The sequence below is a fragment of the Rattus norvegicus genome, chromosome 11, assembly GCF_021556685.1.
Source record: "Rattus norvegicus strain SHRSP/BbbUtx chromosome 11, alternate assembly SHRSP_T2T, whole genome shotgun sequence".
In the NCBI taxonomy this organism is placed as follows: Eukaryota; Metazoa; Chordata; class Mammalia; order Rodentia; family Muridae; genus Rattus; species Rattus norvegicus.
The window spans coordinates 90,356,124-90,373,788 of NC_141544.1; the positions used below are offsets into that span (position 1 = coordinate 90,356,124).

The following is a 17,665-nucleotide window of genomic DNA, read 5'->3' on the forward strand; positions in this document are numbered from 1 at the left end:
GGCTTTTTGGCGCGTAGAGCCATCAAAGTGTAAATGCTCTGCTAGGGAAGTAATTGTTTTCTGTTAGAGGTAAGCAAGCAGAGTGGGGGAGGGACTTGGAGCTTACGAGGTTTATATGTCGACTGGTAACCTTCATGTTCTCACAGATCTTTAGCCACACATATAGAAAGAATTCGATATGTGTATTTAAATCATCACCTCTTAAAGCCACCTGCACGTGTGCTGCCAACCGGTGGCTCCCTCTCACTGAACTCAGCATCTACTATGCAAAGTACCACTTCCTTTTATTTACTCTAAAATTAATCCTGGCAAACTTTGGGGGAAAGGGGGCCGTTTTTCTGAGATTTGCTGATTAATTGTATAGTTCCATACCATCAAGCATTGCTAAATGCCCACGGTTGGCTCTTTTTTGATTGCAGAAACATTCTTCCACTTGTATACCAACAGACTTCCATCACATGTGTGATCAGAACAGTTGTCCTCGGCTCCTGTCCTACCTCCCTGGCACACTACATTTTTCTTAAGGTCCTTTAATAGGACCTCCGTGTTTTTCTGAGCCCACATACTGTTGTCCTGTGTAAAGGGTGTCTCATGATTTTTCTGCCTGACTTCTGAATTCTTTCTGACAAAAGCCAATATTGTTATATCTTTTCAGCTTGAGCAGTCTCTGAGCTCAGCCTTGTCAGCTTTGTCTGCCCTGTGCCTACCAGTGTACCCTGTTGCATATTCATTAACTTAATTCTCTCTCTCTCTCTCTCTCTCTCTCTCTCTCTCTCTCTCTCTCTCTCTCGTGTGTGTGTGTGTGTGTGTGTGTGTGTGTGTGAGTGTGTGTGTGTGTGTGTGTGTGTGTGTGTACATGAGTGCAGGCAGGAGCGAGTGCACTCACCTGTGAAGGTGGGTGAGGAGACCAGAGGCTGATGTCACCGTATCATCTTCTGTTGTTTCTCATCTTAGTTTTTAGACACAGGCTCTCTCATTGAACCTGGAGCTCAGTGTGTTGGCTAGCCATTACAGCCTCAGGATCCACTTGTTGACACCCCCTCCTCAAAAACCTGGGTTTTCAATGTGATACACACCACAAAAACCTCACTGGTACAGAGATGTGGAGGATCTGCACTCCAGTCCTTAAACTCATGTGCCAAACACATCACTCACTGAGAGCCATCTCCCCAGTCATCAGCAGAAATCCTGAAAACAAGCAAACGGACAACTGTCTTAACAACCGAAACCCAGACCAACCAAACAACAAACAACCCTCCACAAAAGAAACACGCAGGGCTGCCATACGGAGGCCACAGAAATACTTGACCAGAAACTAGATACAGAATTTGGCTGAACTGACTTAAAAATCTAAGTCTTGCCCATTTCTACGTTGTGATAATAAACAATTTGCTAAACTGTCCTCAGTTTTCTAACTCAAAGAAAGAAAAAAAAATCCGACCATTACAAATAGTCATAGCCATAATTCAATAGGCTAACTACACAGCATGGCTCCTGGAAAGTGACCCTTGGGTTGATCTCTGGCCTACATAGGTGTGCACACAAGCACACATGCACCCATATGAACACACATGCACACACACACACACACACAGGTGCACACACACAGGTGCACACACACACAGGTACACACACACAGGTGCACACACACAGGTGCACACACACAGGTGTACACACACACACACACACACACACACACACACACATGCCTGCAGATAAGAAGTCAATACTGTAAAGCTTAAGAGACTGAGAAAGAAGAATCTATACAAGTTCTTTGAGTGGACCCAATAAGGAGGTTGTTCTGCGTGTTTGTGGAAGGAAATGAAATACGTGTAAACCCCTCAAACACATCTTGAGTTTTGACCGGAATCCATTGTGTTAGAAACAGAAATTGTAGTAATTTTTTGCCTGAGAGCATGCTGTATTTACCCAATCTTGACTCAGGAGTATCCGTTTTACTCCGTTTCTTCTGAGACCTCTTAAGGCCCCTAAATTTGAACTTAGGTGGTTCCAATGCACCCACCTCCGACTCCATTCCATCTCGGTTAAAAGATTTTATTTTTCCTATCTCTTTTTTTCAGCACTGAGATCGCAGAAATATTTGCTCTATGTCCTAGGTCAAATATGGAATTGACTTAAAATTCAAGTCTTGTTGATTTCTAGCTTGTGGTAACAGGCAATTTGCTGAACTGTTCTCAGTTTCCTAGTGTGAAGAGAGAAAGAAAAAAAATTACCCTACCACAGTCATAATTCACCAGGGTAACTGTATATAGCAATTAACGTAGCCCTGGTCACGCACAGGGGCCGATCTCCATGCTATGGAGCTGTCTATGTGTGTAGCAACTTTAGAGGTGTAAGTTATTGGAAGTGTCTGTCCACATTGTGTAAGGGAAAGAGTAGTATAGAGGCCAGGTGAGATTCAAGTGCTTTATGCTTTAGGAAGACGCTGTTCCCTGTAGTGTAGGTTCCTGTGGCAAACTGGGATGAATCAAAGGCCTCTCCCTGCTTACCCCATAGAGTGTTTTGAGTACCATTGATGATAAAACTGCACTAACACCATTGAAGAGTATTGCACCAACCTACTCTCTCCTTCTCCCTCTCCCTCTCCCTCTCCCTCTCCCTCTCCCTCTCCCTCTCCCTCTCCCTCTCCCTCTCCCTCTCCCTCTCCCTCTCCCTCTCCCTCTCTTTTCCTCCCTCCCTCCCTTCCTTTATTTCTTCTTTCTTTCCTTCTTTTTTTGTCTGTTTTGTTTTGTTTTGTCTTTTTGAGACAGTTTCTTTGTGTACCCCTGACTGTTCTGGAACTGCTCTGTACATCAGGCTGGCCTCAAACTCACAAAGTTATGCCTGCCTCTTCCTCCAAAATGCTGGAGTTAAAGGCATGTGCCACCACCACCACCTGGCAGAACCCTGTCTTTCTTAAAGTTGAATTCTGTAAGCTTCAATTATCCCCTCCTAAGAGCTAAGTTCTGATTTCGTAAAGAACACTTGCCCGTTAAAGACGCCATTTTGCCCATTATAGGACATTCCAGGATAACAATTTTTATCATAGACTCCAGACATTGAAGTAGTATTTAGCTTATAACTTCAGGCAACTCATTACACGGGTGGAATTCCATGGGTAGTGAGACGTTTTCTTTTTCTTGAGGGGTGACCGTTATATTAGAGACTTTATATTCTGGACAGTAGCTCCAGTATTCCGCTTGGTACCTACTCCAGAATCCTGAAGCAAAAGTTCTACAGTCCTATTATCTATCCATTTGGTTTGCCCATTGCACTTAGTCAGGAGCGGAGTCACACAACCTTGGATTGAGAGGCAAACAATTTGGATAACTCCTATCTGCTAGTAATTTCTTAGATGAACACCAGCAAAGTGTTGATTTCCCTTTGAGACTCAACATATTCATTTAATAGTGGAAGGGATGGGGTATAATATCTTTGATATCGCTTCCAATTTTGTCAATTTATGATACTAAAATATGCTGTCATTCAAAGTCTTCTTGCTAAGTTCCTTGATAGAATTGTCTAAAACACCTGATCGCATACTCCTCTTTTCTGCCAGCACCCAGAAACTTCTTTTCAAATAAATAACTGTTGAGGACAGATCCCTTAGTTAACTGTGTTGGATACTGTGAAAGGCAGTTAAGCTTCACGACAACTTAAGTCAAGTACGAGCTCAAAGGAGACTATAGGGAATCATTTGCACTGTTTTTTCTATTATTTGAGTAACTTGAAAATTACTGTTCTAGTTTCCCTTCTGTTGCTGTGAGAAACCATGGTGACCAAAAGCAACATAAGAGAAAAGGTTTTATTAGGCTTACACTTCTGGGTTATAGTCCATTGTTGATGGAAGCCAGGGCAGGGGACTCAAGTAGAACCTGGAAGTAGGGATTCTGAAGGGATTCTGCTTTCTGGCTTGCTCTAGGATCACACTTAGCTATTTTGGACCTCTTGCCTAGGGAACACCACTGCTCACAGAATATCAGCTAACAACTGATGTCAAGACACACCCCGTTCCCATGGACATGAGCCCAGGCCAAGCTGTTCAGGACGATCCCTCAGTTGAGATTCCTCTCTTGGGTGACTGTAGGCTGTCAAGTTGACAGTTTTAATTAGCTAGGATTCCCACCAGTAAAATTTAGTGTAAAAGTTATAAGAGAAGAGAGATTACCTAGCTTACAGTATTGGGCTGGTACTGCCTACATGAAGGACTCGTGTGGAGGAAGGAGTCACGAGTTAAACATACTGCTAGGGTCTATCTTGATTCTGAATGGTGGCCTAGGCATGCCTTTTATCTTTGGGGTTTTTATTTCTCCCTATTGATGAGTATCTTGGACCATGGTAGATCTTTTCCAAGTAGAAGCAATGTGACGATCATGGTGTTATGATGCACATTCTGATTCAGAAGCGAGGCAGACATTTGACTTGAGACACAGAAGGAAACAAGGTAAAAAACTCAAGTGGTAAGGTGGCATGTAGCCTGGGCAAAACAACACACAGTTTGCCGCTGTTTGCAGAGATGTGCGACTGACAAAGTGTTTATTGTACAGGTATTGTTCTGGGCACCCCACTTGCTTGCCATAGAACTTTGCTGAAGAAACTAGGTGAGGGAGAAAGGACCAGTGTGCCAAGAGCACTGGCAGAGGAGAGTTTCTGGGGCTTGTGGGGCCTGGGTCCTGGCTTCTCAGCCAAGGTGCTGCAGCCCAGGGAGTCTGGGCCTGGGCCTGCTGCTGAGGCAGGAGCCTCAGGAGCTGCCTTGGGCAGAGGTGTGGGGGAAAGAAAGTGCTTCAGCACAACGTGAGTTTCACTTCCTGCCTCAAACCCAGAGAGTCCTTATATAAATATCACCTCAGCAGCTGCCGCTCTCACCCTCGTCTCATTATTACTCCTGAGGCTCAGCTCTCAGGCAGGAGCCTGCAGCCTCTCACTTTCCCCAGTCCCATAGCACTCACAGCAGGCCCCTTGCCAGGTGGGCGCCTGGGGCAGAAATGAATCACAACCTCTCTCTGGCCCTCCAGCCAGCCATGCCCAGAAGCTCTTGCCTCACTGAGCAAGAGAGGGTGTCCTGACTAGTGGCCCACGTTAATCAAATTAAATCCTGTCCACAGACGTGACAGGCACTCAACCCATCTGTGGAGGCCACAGAAAGCACTGTCAGCATTTGTGCAGGTAGCGGTTGGGCAGTTCCGAACTTGGCATGTTCACCTACAGGAACATCCCATTCTATGGACTGTGCTAGGCTCGAGACATTCTCCAAGGCAGCAAGACAGCATGGTTTACGGAGTTAGCTGACAAGAAAAGGCCAAAATGTGTCCCAGTCTCCACTCTACCATAAACAAAACAGTTGCTAATCTTCAGCCATAAGAACTTACCTTTGAACATTGCATCATTTGTTCAGCCTATTTTATTTTGGAAGACAGTATCTAAATGAACAAAAGAATACATGGGCAAATTCAGCCATGGAACATAGTCTCCCAGAACGTCGATATCTTCCTAATAATATTGTCAGGGGGTCCTAGAGAGATGGCTTGGTGGGCAAGAGTGCTTGTTATGCAAGCATGAAGACTTGAGCTAGGATTCAGAAACCACATAAAAAAAGCTGGGAATGGTCAAGCCCACCTGCAATCCCAGCGCTACTGCAGAGGGACAGAGGATTGCTGGAGTTGCCTAGCCACAGGTTCCGGGAGAGACTGTGGGTCTAGAAAGATGAGCGAGAATAGAGTGGGACATCTGACATCTTCTTCTGGATGCAGGTGAGCACACTGCTCACACACACACACACACACACACACACACACACACACACACAGACGATGAACACACAAAGAAAACAAGCCAGTGGTAAGAGAGATGCTTCTCTTCCAGGGTTGATGCGTATTATTCAGAAGATAGACAGTATTCCTTTCCACCTACTGAGCACGCTTGGCAAGTTGCCATTCATCTTAATTCCATACATATCTAATATATACATTATATATTGCACATATATAGACATACTAGACAGTCGTATATATGGCAGTCTGAAGGACACCCTAGGACCCTCTACATTCTAGGCAAGTCCTTTGCCATTGAGCTGTGTTTCTTGCCTTTTTCACTCTTTATTTTAAGACAAGTTCATTATTCTCTGACTATTCTTGAACTTTTAATGTAGCACAGACAGACCAAAGCTGCAATCCTTCTGCTGTAGCTTCCAGGGTAATTGGGATTACAGGCTTGTACTATAATAGTGCCCTACAACTGCTCAGATTTAATATCACAACCTTAGTCATTAAACAGTAAATCTCAGGCACGCATGCGCGCGCGCACACACACACACACACACACACACACACACACACACACACACGGTGAGCACACAGAGATAAATAACAAAATAAGTCAAGGTAAGAGAGCTACTTCTCTTGTCAGTGTTTAGGGATCTCAAAAGATTAAATGCTATCAAAATAGTGAATTTATTCTTCCCTCTGATCTTCTGATATATCTCAGACTAGATGGTTGTGATTGACTATAAAATGGAATGGAAAAACAGATTACCAAGCTATGTGTTATATATATATATATATACATATATATATATATATATATTGTCTTTGAAGGTGAAGACTAAAAAAAAGATGAACACTCAACCAAATACACTCAACCAAATGTTAAGCCCCAGCTATCTCTAAGTGTGGTTTCAGGATGGCTTGAGCATCTTTCTTTGTGGTTCTTTGATTCATCCCATTGGATAATGATTAGTGCACGAGAACCTAAACAGAGGTTTGATGTCCTTAATTTTTTCTCAAATATGCATTAGATGTCAGTACAGACAGCCAAAGTAGGCCACCATGATTATAAAGACTTTTTACTAGGGAGGGCTGTGGGGGGATTTGCTGTCAAATTTGTCTTTCTCGAATGACTTATTACTGCGCTTGTCAGACTGTTATTCGCCCATGCCATAAGCACCCTTTACACCAGAACACGTACAGTGCAATAAAAGGAAATGGCTCGCACTCAGAGGCCGGGTCCATGTCCTGCTACCATTATTCCAAGTCCATCAACTCTTTCTACTCTGAGCCACACAGAGGTCTCTAAGCTGTAAACACAGGGCTTGTGATCCACAGAAAGTTCTCTGTGATTAGCTCAGTGTCAGCAGTGTTTGGAGAAAAAGAGATTTCTGTGAAGGGGCAGGCCCCAAACTAGCAGTGAAGAACAGACGTTTGTTGTAGACAGCGGACATGCCAGGGAAGTGAAGTCTGTGTAAATACCAGCAGTGTATGCTCTCTCTGATCCTCTGCTTGTGTCTTCTGTTTTTAAAGGCAGGGTCCCTCACATGTTCTACTGCACTTGGCTTTATCCTCAGCTTTGTATATGTTTCATAATGGGTTTGTTAAGACAAGTTGTCTCCAAGACTTCATTCTCGAACACTCTATGAGATGAATGAAAATTTAGGGGAAAATAAAACTGAACCATACTTAGATATCTGTTACCAGTCAATAGGTAACAGCAGACAGTATTAGAATTCCAAAACCACTTTCTAGATCTTCCAGTGCCGATCCTGAGTAGGGCCCTCTGCTTCCCAGCTAGACCCAGGCATATCAGGAGAATGGCAGGGAAGACACACATGGTGAGTTGAAATCCACTTTTAATTGGCAGACAATAAACAGAAAATCACGAAATACCTAAATGCCTTCTGCCTACTGAGAGCCTTAACCACCAACAGGCTGTTTCTCAGATCTCACTGGCAGTCACCTCTCACTGGGAAAGGTAGGAAGTGTAAGCAGTGATGACCAGCCATGGCATGGCCATCTGCGCCTCAGCCAGGGACTGGCTAGACCACAGCCATCATTCGCTCACTTCCCAGGAAGCATTTGTGGAGCACCATGGGTAGAGATCTGAGACGGTGAGCAGGAGCTAATCAAGTTTCGCGCTTCTGCAAGGCATGCGACCGCTTGGTCCGTCTTTATTTTCTCAGCACCTGAGGTCACTTGGCATGACCCCGTGCCAAGGAGATGCACATACAGTAGTGGAGTCCTTGGGCATGAGAGATCGCCACGTCTGATTCTGTTCTTACGTGGTACCTTGCAAAAGGAAATGTCTACGTACAGAGACAGAGCAAAGGTCACAGAGCAATCAGCAACAGAGGTTAAATGAAACCACAAAGCCTCCAGGGAGTGTGTGAACCAGTACATCCTTGCCTCTCCAGCTGGTCCAGAAATGCAGTTGATTTACGCAGGCCCGGCAGGAACCAGAGCAAAACTTTGAGTCTGCAAAGAACCCTTTGTGGAGATGGTGCTTACACGAAGACACAGTGTGCCGTGTCACAACTGTTCCAATGATTCAAGCTTGGTAGAGAGTGCTGCTCACACGATGCATAGAAAACCAGAATTCTTCACCTTGTCACCTTCCCTCCCCCACGCTTTACCTGTGTCACCCAGAGTCTCACAGGATAGCAACACCTACCTCACATTTAACTGGGCTGACTGAATGTGAAAACTTATGCAAGAGGTTTTGGTAAACCCTAAAGTGCTTCACACATGGAAAATAGAATTATTATTCATGGAGGAGGGAGAAATAATGGTACCTAAAGAAATCAACAGTCACAACCCAACTAGATTGTTGTGTAACTGGTTCAGAAGTTGAATATAAAATACAGCTCGTATAAGCTTCATGAGTTAAGACTATCGCCATTCCCATCCCACAGATGATATGAAGGGTTAAGTAAGCAACTCAAGTGATACCCTCTTCTGTAAGAGACAAAGCTGGGACTCACAGAAGGTAGCCTGTTTGCAATGCCCTTGACAAGTGTGCCCTTCTACTCCTTGCAAGTTAAGAAAAAGTAATTCAGGATAATTCTACCCAGGGATTGTAATCTGAATGTTGGACCCGGGATAGGGTATGTGAAAATGAAGCACCCAGAAACACTCCAAGGAACAAGGACATAGCTGGTAGGAGTATGGTTGGTAATGGAACGATGTGTAAAATATTGTGAACTCGGGGGAAATGAGAATTTCAGGATCTCCACCTCCCGCAGATGATGGAAGCAAGGGTATGATCAAGATGGGCTCCAGGATCAGACTCACAGCCCATGAGCTGGATGCTGATGGTGAAGGATCTTGAATGCTGTACTTGTCTCATTCCATGGGACTTTAGCCTAGAGTTGGAAGGGAATCGTGACAGATGTATGTGTGATAGTGTGGAATGGGGAGAACACGAAATCAGAAGAGAGTTATTTACCTCAGACTCCTACTATGACCGTAACCGGAGGGTCTACGAGGGTGAACAGAGATGGAATGTAAGCTTCAAGGCAGACCACCCATGCAGAAGAAAGGCAAGTAAGACTTCATGAATTTGTTACATCTGTGATGCTCACATGATGGAGTACACATCGTCTGATGTGGGACACAGAAGGCTGTGCTGAAGACGCGCTTCAGAGGGATCCTCCCCATCTCATACTCGACTTCCCTGCACCATCATTGTTGTGTCACCTTCGTTTCCGGGAACTTTTCCAGTTGTAGAAATGCTTTAGCTGACCAGTTAGTCCCCTCACTACTCTTCACAGAGATTCTATTGCTAAAAGTGAGCTATTGTTTTGTTTTTCTTTCTTTTAGCTTCAAGGGTTTAGACTTTGTCTTTTGTCTTTTGTTTGTTTGTTTGTTTGTTTGTCATTGTTGCTGTTTGCAAATCTAAGCACGTCTTTGTCTCAGAATCCCACCCCCATTAGCAACCTTGAGGGAGGGGCCGAGACCTTCCTTAGTTGTCCACTAAGGATCTTTGATGTGATCAGAAAGACCATATCTGAGAGGCTCAGGACTAAAGAGACCAAAGAAGGGCGAACAAAGATAGTTCGTTGGAAGGAAGCCAGCCTGGTAGGTGACATCCAGTGTTTGCTGGTGAAAAATATGAGGTTGCTATATGTATACTCTCATCAGCCAAACCTAAGAACAGAGTTTCCATGATAACCATTCCTCAGAAAATGGGACAAGGAACCAGAATCACTGTTGTTCATGCAGGTAACTGAGACCTCATTTTGTAGCCTGCAAACAGCACATCATTGGTGTTAAACAATGAGATTCATAAGTGAACCATGTAAAACTCCTGCCTCTGGGGACTCGGGGGCAGATAATGGGGGAAGCTACATATAGGGTACTTACAGATTATCTTCAGTGTATACATAGGAAGCTACCAATTTACCTAAACTTCATGAAATCATCATTACATATGGTTTTGCATAACACTGTTTCCCTCATGCTTAGAATAGGGCCAGGGCACCCACAATTAATATTTATCATATTACAATATATAAATGAATGGATACATGGATAAGTAATTGATAGTATCTGTTCTAAAACAGAAACAGGTTTCTCTGCCCTTCGACTGAACACTTTACTCAGTATGACAAGGTGAGTCCCATATTATAATGACTCCAGTGTGAAGCTTGCCTAATTGAGGAGAGCACAATGTCATTTCCTATTTTATATGCTAACGTTGTCCATCCCAGTGCTAGTTTTTTTGGCTACAGGACAATAATCTTTGACCCAATCTATCAGGAGCCTGATCTTGGAAGGAAGTGACCTTGTCACAAATCCTGCTCCTGTCCTTAGCCATCCAGGGAACCTGGGCAAGTCACTTCTTGTCTTTGAATTTTGTGTGTTAAAGGAAGGAAATATCATATCTTTTTGGCCTAGTTGCTAAATCATTTTATTCTGGGGAAGAGACTGATCTTGTTGAGAAAGTTTCTAAATTCAGCCACCAGGCTCATTCCGGAAGTGACGGGATCTTTGCGGACATATCGGTTGAAGCTTCAGCACGAGAGAACAGTTGACACAGTGGTATTTGAACCTGTGAACTTTGAGCTTAAAAGTAAGAGTTCACCTTTCTCTAGTGTTACAGTGTTGGCCAAGTGTAGCTGCTGTACCCTGCCTGTGTCGAGGACCGGAAACCTCACATGAGGTTGCACTGATCTCACAGAGGTGCCTTCCCCAGCCCCACCTCCAGATGTTCCATGGGGGTTTGATGTGAGGAGGAGGAGTTAACCATACCTACTGTCTCTGAAGAGGTCAAGTATGTATATGTGTGTGTGAGAGAGGGAGGGTAAGTGGAGAGAAAGAGAGGAGAGAAAAGAGAGAGGGGGCACAGGAAGAGAGAAAGAGAGGAGAGAGAGGGGGCAGGAAGAAAGAGAGGGGGGAGGGGAGGTGGGAGCATTCTAGCCTACCTCTGGTTCACATCTACAAGGTTTTGTTAGCCAGAAGGGAAAGTATCTATTAGCACACCAAAGCTTTTCTATGAGAAAGTTTAAGGCCGTTGCCTTTTTCAGAAAACTGCCAAAATTCCCATGTCAGCGGTAACATTCTGGTGATTATTTGCACAACTCCCTGTGTGTGCCATAATGCTTAGGGCTTTGTATTGTTGGTACATATGTGAGACCTGACCTTTCCATAGGAAAGAATACTCACAGCCAAACCCTGTATAGAGAAGCTTCAGATGAAGTAGATAAAGATGGAGGTCACGTGGTGATTTTGTGTGTGAAGTGTAATGCAAGAGGAGTATAGCAGGCAACCCAGAACTCTTCAAATACTGCTGTTGTCTAGAACCTTCCCAATACTTATCAAAGCCTGTAAACAATGAGTGCTTTCAGCTACAAATTCTAATGTTACCTTCCATCGATGAGCGCAGTTAGCTCAACAGCCAGGTGCTAGAAATGACTTGTGTCATTTGTCAGAGGGAATTATTTCCCTAGGGCCATTCTTTCCTCGGAGGAATGAATCAAATCTCTCAACTTTCAGGCTGGCAGGATCTGGAAGTCTTTCTGATGCACCATTCCTTTTTGTAGTCCTTGTTCCACCAAATTGCAAACCATCTGTGCCTACTGGGTCCATTACCTTTGCTTCTCTTATGGACCTCTCTTTGGTAGCCTTCTTCTTCAGTGTGTGTGTGTGTGTGTGTGTGTGTGTGTGTGTGAGAGAGAGAGAGAGAGAGAGAGAGAGAGAGAGAGAGACAGAGAGAGACAGAGAGAGACAGAGAGAGACAGAGACAGAGACAGAGAGACAGAGACAGAGAAACAGAGAGACAGAGAGACAGAGAGACAGAGAGTGAGAGAAAGAGATGTTATCCTAGCAGTCTGAGGACAGAAGGATCAGAAGTTAAAGGATCAGTCTGGGCTAGACAGTATATTCCAAGTCAGCCTGGGCTACAAGTACGAACCTATTACAAGATGTCCACATACATACATACATACATACATACACGCATCTTACAATCTGTTCATTGAGCATCTGAATTTGCTTTGAGCAAGGATTTGCTGAACTTTCCTGACTCTGCTCTTGTTGGCTCGGTCACTAACCACATAAAATAACCAGGATGCTGTTGCTGCTGTCACCCTCAATACATGGAAGAAGTAGAACTCCAAGAAATTCAAGAGTCTCAACTGGTGATATCCAACTGGCTGATCAGCAGGCTAGGTTTGAACTCATGGCGATCCACCCCGAGGATGCCCAGGAGCAAGTTTCCTCCAGTTCACAAGCTCTCATTGGTAAGTTTCAGAGGTTCTGTCAGCTGGCTTGAAAGCATTGTTTTAAAATCACAATAATTAATTCACACAACTAAAAAAGTAGTGAAGTGATACTAAATGTTGACAACTTGCTCTTTTCCTATTTTGACATATAGGTATGTATAGTAAGTATACACTGGAGTCACTCATATTATTTGTTCTTAGTGTGCTGGAGATGGTACATAGTGGTGTGAACCTGGTGTCTCATCTACATTTTATGTTCAGGGATGTTCCATTGCCAGCTTGAGCTTGTCCAGGATGGAAGTTTTCACCATGGACATTGGCAAACAGAGCAAATGAGGGCCTCCTAACTGTGAACCAGTCACTAAACATTTGAAGCCTAGTGCTGGCCTGAGAGGGAGATTATACCGAAGTAAGGGACAGGCTTTGAGCCCAGGGCACACATAAGCCCTTTCGTTTCTTGGCTTAACTTCCACCCAGTCTGGCCCTGCATTGGACCATCATAGACAAGCTGCCTCCTGAGATTAGAAAACCACCCTTTACAAGACTTATTCAGCCTTCAGGGTTGAGTTCAACATAAATCTGTATAGTGAAGCTCTTCCTATAGCCATATATTCTATATTTCTATCACAAAAGTAGTTGTATATTCATTACACTTTGTACACAGAAATACCTGTGACATAGCTTTGGTAGGGTAAATGTGGGTTTTGAAATATTAATGCCAATTTATTTACCCAAACTTACATTACCCTAATAACCCATTGTTGTATTGGTTAACCTCAAAGTTCGATATCATGCAGTTCCTATCCTGTGTATATTTTATAGGATCTCATGAAATAAGAGTCACACTCAGGCGTGGACGTTGTGGAAATTGTCAATGGTGCTCTAATTCAAAACTTCCGTTAGCACTGGGCCTCTGTCTCTTCATCCGGCTAAAGCTAAATGTGATCTGGATGCTGGTTGACAGTCCTTTGCCTCTACTGTAATGAAACTACAGCCTGTTCTCTTCTGCAGAGCTTAGCTCCCATACTCCACACTGTGGGGCACTAGAGTTAATAACCTCTTAAAGTCTTTCATAGCCGCACAAGCTTGAAGACTAGTCCGTGCTTTACACTAGATGGGCCATTTTCTAGAAGATAGCTTCAGCTTCACCCCTCAGTGCCAGCTTATGGGCTGATCACCCAGAACTCTCTGTTGCGAAGAAAAGACTTGAAGAGATCAAGCCCTTCAGGCTTTCTGGTCAGAAGCTCTTACTGCCTTAGGGGCAAACTGCAGCTGACCTCAAACCAAAGGGATGGGCATGGATGAGGTGTTTCCTTTTACAAGAAATGGTTGAAATCTGTCCGGGAGTTTTGATTTCATCGTTGGCTGAGTAGTGAAAAGGAGTAGGAAGAAGGAAGGCATAAGATGTAAGGTAGGTGGTCATTCAGATTGGAGTAGAAAGGAGAGATCGTGGTAGCTAAGGCAAAAGCTTATGCATGGGCCGCTAGTGTAGTCCTCATGGTCTAAAGAGTGCACACAGCCAGCAGCTCAGATAGAACACCTGCTGCCTTCCATTTGGGTTGCTCTTGACCTTGAACCTGTAGGTCACTTGCATCTGCATGGAAAATCAGTAAATGTCCTTAACTCATCTCCATGTCTAAGCACTCTGTTCTTTCAGCTTCTAGGTTTCTAAGCACCACAGCTTCCCTGTCCTGATCCACAAGACGACTTTGTCAAACAGACCCTGTAACTTTTTATTTTTTTTCTAACAGGAGAAATAATTGAAGATTCTGACAGGAAATTAGACCAGATGTACCGGTGCATGTCTGCCCCCGGTATTCATGAGACCAAGGTTAAAGGGTCACATTGAATTTGAGGAAAACATGCGCTACAGAGAGAAGTCTTGTCTCAAAAATAAACGAATAGGCAGGGAATGATCACCTGGGTGTTGAGCAGAGACCCAAGCTGAGCTTGCTCTTTTCTGTCTGCTCTCAGTGTGCTTTTCCAGATTCCAATGACCTCTACTCACTTAGGTCAAAACTGTTAACTGAAGGGAGAAAACTTTGAACTGTGGTTTGCTTGAGAACCCACAACGCCGCACTAGAGAAAGAAGGACTCCATAAACTCATGAGTCCAGGACAGCCTGGAAGCAGAAAGAGAATCCCTTTAAGTTTCAGACGGAGGAATGGAGTCCACAGAGACGTGTGTCAGGTCCAGTGTCATACAGAGTGAGAATCAAGGTTGGGACACTCAGGTGAACCTCCAGCCTCCACCTGCTTGTCAGCTGTCATGTGACCGAACATCCTTCTGTTTGTCCTCCTTCAGCCACTGGCAACATTAAGAAAAAGAAATCATTACTTACAGATCCTTGACCATGGATGCAAGGACAGTGCATCATTTTCTGCCAGCTTGGGAATGGACTAAGGGATGGGGAAAAGGGGGGCAAGCAAGCTCCAATCTCAGCTGTCACTTTGCGAATTTCATCTGCCCTGTGCCAGGCACTGGTTTTATTGCTGGTGAGAAAGATGACTCATGTTCTCCTGGTGCCAAGCAACTAATTTATCTCGCCATGGCTTGGTAGGCACAAACGTTTAGTGTGTGATCAAAAATAGAGACCACCTGTCACCCAGTACCTTGGAACTGGTCGTCAACTGAGAACTTACTCAAACATTTAGCCCAAATACAACCAGATAGACTTTGTTTTAGTGTTCATCTTTTGGAAGACAGTTACAGAAATGAGAAGGCATGTAATGGAGAGTGGCATCTCAATTGGAAGTCACCTGTCCTGGGTTTATTCCCATTTGATTTATTATATTGGCTTGCCTCTTTCTTTCTTTCTTTCTTTCTTTCTTTCTTTCTTTCTTTCTTTCTTTCTTCCTTCTTTTTTCTTTCCTCTTTTTATTTCAGGAGCAACTGATTTCTTTGAGCCACATTATCACTATCTACTGGAAAGGGTTAAAGTGGAAAAACTTGAGGGGATTATTTTTTTTTTGCATTTCTTTTTATAAAAACACACTTTTGTTTATTTTAAAGGGTTTCACACAATCTATCTTGATCATAGTCCCAAAAGTCATTCTCCATATCTGCATCCAGCTCTACTCCCTCCTGTCTCTATTTTGTGTTCTCTTTTTGTTTTATGCTCACATACACCAGATGCCCTGGTCCTCTGGCTTTTCCTATCTTTCTGCCTTTCTTCCATGATGTTACCCAAACCTTTTGTGCTATAACAGTATTAGCTGCATCTGATCAACCCATAGTCAGCTGATCTCTGCCTTTTGACCTGTTATGCCTCTCAATAATGATCTCCGTCTACTGCAAAAAGAAGTTTCTTTTCTAAAGAGTGGGAACTACATGTATCTGTGGGTATCAGGTAGGTATTTAGAATGCAGACAGGAATTATACAAGTTTAGGAAAAGTGACAATAGTTGGTTCCCCTCCAGTTTCTAAGCCTCACCAGTCAGAGGCTATGGTTTATTGGGATAGGCTCTTTAAATGACCTTATACAGAGGCATCTGCTGTGTGTCCCCACCCCATAAGATCTACACGATTCCAGAGCCTTCTCTATGCTATGGGAAAACAGCCTAAATTCAATACTGCTTTGATGATCAGTCATCTCTACTTCTGTAGATCTCTATGACTTAAGGTAGAGACTTTGGTGCCATAAGAAAGGTTCGGCCAGTTTGATGGTTAGTGTTAATTGGGGATGATTGGGAAGGGTGCTCAAGTTCTATCTTAATTGTTGACAATGTCACTTCACAAGCCAAGGATTCTAGGTTTTATAAACGCAGAAAGTGAACTGGACTGTGGCGTGCATCTATCCCTGTTTCCTGATCGTAGATGCAATGTGACCAGATGCTTCAAACTCCCTCTGTCTTGACTTTCTGACTATGATGTACCTTGAGCTGTGAGCCAGCAGTGGCCCTTTGTCCCTTAGGTTGCTCTTTCCAAGATTATTTTATCACAGAAACAGGGAAAAATGAAAACAAAGAAAAGTTGAGATTCTGTCTCAATGAAGAAGAGTATTGGGAGTGTTGATGTTGGTCAGATGAAATTTTAATTCATGTGCATAGAAGAACCTGCGAGCTTAGCACAGTGTCATTCGCCATCTTATGGGGTGAGAACATCCGCTTCCTAGCCTTTCATGTAATTAGTAAATAAGCATGTATTAGCACTCCTTCACAAAACTCCTGGAGACATTCTTAAGTCATTAAGAACATTAGCTGTTATTCTTCGTGTTTGAGTTTTAGTACCTAAAAATTTCTTGGGCTCTCAAAAGATAACTATGGAGAAAGAGCTGTGATAGGCCAAGGGTCTGTTGTCTTATGCTTTCCCTTTACCCAACAGCTTGTCTCACGCACTGTCTCTAACACACACACACACACACACACACACACACACACACACACAGAGAGAGAGAGAGAGAGAGAGAGAGAGACAGATACACACAGAGACAGACACACAGAGACAGAGACAGAGACAGAGATAGACACGAAGACAGACAGACAGACACAGAACATACCCCTACACACCCACAAGCATATGCACATATACAATCTGTCTGCAGAAACTGGACTTTTTTCCAAAGCCGCTAGAAGAGGGGTACCGAATGCTCTTTAGAAACTGAAATTACTTTGGAGATAACAGACTCAAGCATGTGGGTGTAAAAGACAAATAATAGGCAAGTTCATACTGAAATCTTTACTTTTAGGAGTCATGGGCTTTCCTCTTCGCTTTTTTTTTCTTTTTCCAAAAGCGTCATTGCCATTTATGTGGTTTGTAAATGATCTTTCGTCTGGAAATTAGACATCACAACATAAAATGCAAAATTGCAACCTATTAAATATATGAAAAACTCAAATTACTTTTAGGCCAGCTTAAGTCCTCCTTTGGGCATGGCAGGCTATAGGAACAAATTTGCTTTGAGTCACATATTTTACATAAACCAAAGAGGTTACCCCTAAGATTGACTGTCTGGCTTCTGTTCCCCGCCCCCATGGTGTCTCACATACTGTAACAGGAAGACATTAGCAGTTTCAGGACTTGAACTTTCTCTCAATTTTTTTCTTCACCTAAACCAAGCAGAGCTTTCTTTAGTAGAAAATACTGATCATCCTGATGCTTGCAGTGGGTTGTATGGGCTGCTCATCCTTTAGATAAAGAGAGAACGACTGGATATTCCTTACATACTGAAGGGTA

At 43.6% G+C, this 17,665-nt stretch overlaps 1 long non-coding RNA gene across 2 annotated transcripts in view; it reads left to right on the plus strand.

Moving 5' to 3' along the window:
• Positions 1-17,324, plus strand: part of LOC103690608 (uncharacterized) — a 67,795-nt gene extending 50,471 nt beyond the window's left edge. For both annotated transcript variants that reach the window (XR_015633169.1, XR_015633165.1), the window contains 3 exons: positions 10,862-11,040; positions 12,336-12,508; positions 14,242-17,324. This is a non-coding gene — a long non-coding RNA (uncharacterized LOC103690608). The remainder of the gene's footprint in view (positions 1-10,861; positions 11,041-12,335; positions 12,509-14,241) is intronic.
• The last annotated feature ends 341 nt before the right edge of the window (positions 17,325-17,665 follow it).